Below are 692 nucleotides of genomic sequence, written 5' to 3' on the forward strand. Positions count from 1 at the left end.
AACATTTTAAAATATTCAGGATGGTAGTAAGTATAATATCAAATATACAAGGTAAATTATAGCGGCTAATATTGCTTGAGAATTATTAGTAGTAAATAGCAGCCTAAAATAACACTTAATACAAATAAAACTTTGAAGATTCTGTACACAATACAGAAATCCTTAGAAAAATATTACTAGATTTTTCTTAATGGCTACGACGGAACCTTGGGCGTGTCCGACACGCTCTTGGCCGTTTTTTTGCTAATGAAACAAATAAAGATATAGCCAGTTAAAGTTCCCCGTGACGTCAAGTCGTGCAACACTTTTTAGCATGGCCATGGCATATTTATCCACCACAAAAGTCCATTATTTATGTAAACAAAATCTGAAATTATTTAAACTGAAGATACTGTAAAGTGAATCCTATAACTTCGCAGAGCCATTTACTTACACAAATAGAAAATAAACAATATTTTTTTTCTAAAGATATATTTCACACAAAAACACATGCTGAAACATGGATGCATAGAAAAAAAAGTGAAATATATAGATTTCACGGGATGACCCCAAAAGAAACAAAAATTTGAAGTTGAAATAAAAAAAAATACAAAAAGACTCCAAAAAGTAATCTAATCTAAAGATCTATAGTAGATTAGATTAGATTTTTAGAAAAATATGGCTTGTCCATTGGAGGACAATTTTGCAGTGTC

This window comes from Choristoneura fumiferana, chromosome Z, assembly GCF_025370935.1.
Source record: "Choristoneura fumiferana chromosome Z, NRCan_CFum_1, whole genome shotgun sequence".
Classification (NCBI taxonomy): domain Eukaryota; kingdom Metazoa; phylum Arthropoda; class Insecta; order Lepidoptera; family Tortricidae; genus Choristoneura; species Choristoneura fumiferana.